A 1080-nucleotide genomic window follows, 5' to 3' on the forward strand; every position below is an offset into this window, starting at 1 on the left:
GCTGAGTCCCAGAGAGCATAGGGAGCTTGTCCAGAGTGACATCTCTGATGCATAACCAGTACTCAAAGCTGTATTTTTCTGACACCAAGGCCTGCATGTAAACTGTAAAAGGGTTGTTTGGCACCTACTTTTCTAAAGTTGTCTGATCCCTTCTCAGTCCAGGTCTTCCTGAAGCTTGGCACTTCTGAAGTCATCTTTCTCAAAACATTCTGGTAACTGTTAGATCCCTTGTTCTAGCTATTCATGTGTTCTGTGTGGTTAAACAAGGTTCACAATGGGCCACTTGGCCTTTGGAACTTGGGTGAAGAGCCTGCCTTCAGCTGATCCTCCCCACCCGCATTTTCAAAACATGGGTTTCCATGTTTTAGTTGTAAATTAGGAAACATAACCATGTTTGGAGGCTTCATTGAAAACAAATGTCTGGGTTCACACAGGTTAAAGGAGGAACCAAATTCAGCACAATCACTGTTCTCTTCAGTAGGCAATTCTGGGGTCTTCCTGTGTCTCAGGTTCTATAGTAGTTGTTTCAGGACTTTGGGATAAACACAAACTATCCCTGCCTTCAGGGGGATTAACGTCAGGTATACAAGAGACTCTAATTCGAGGCCAGGTTGGATTCAGTGCTGGAAGAGGAGGGCGTACCTCATGCTATGGGAGTTCAAAGAGGAAATGATCACAATGAGGAGGGAGAGATGGGTCATTCCAGGAGAAACTTCAGGGAAAAGCAACATTTAAAATGAGACTTTGGAGAGTGAGGAAAGTTTGAACAGATGGATATAGAGGATTCAAGGCTGGGGGAAAGGTTTTAGCCAGAAAGTCTGCTTGGGCAAATGCATGAGTAAAAGAAGAAGGCCTTTTTTTTGTGGCGGGGGGAGGCTGAGGCAGGTGGAACATCCTGAGGTCAGGAGTTCAAGACCAGCCTGGCCAACATGGTGAAACCCTGTCTCTAATAAAAACACAAAATTTAGCTGGGTGTGGTGGCGGGCACCTATAATTCCAGCTACTCAGGAGGCTGAGGCAGGAGAATCACTAGAACCCAGGAGGCAGAGGTTGCAGTGAGCCTAGATCATACCACTGCAC

The sequence above is a fragment of the Colobus angolensis genome, unplaced genomic scaffold (genome assembly GCF_000951035.1).
Source record: "Colobus angolensis palliatus isolate OR3802 unplaced genomic scaffold, Cang.pa_1.0 Scaffold102, whole genome shotgun sequence".
NCBI classification, from domain to species: Eukaryota; Metazoa; Chordata; class Mammalia; order Primates; family Cercopithecidae; genus Colobus; species Colobus angolensis.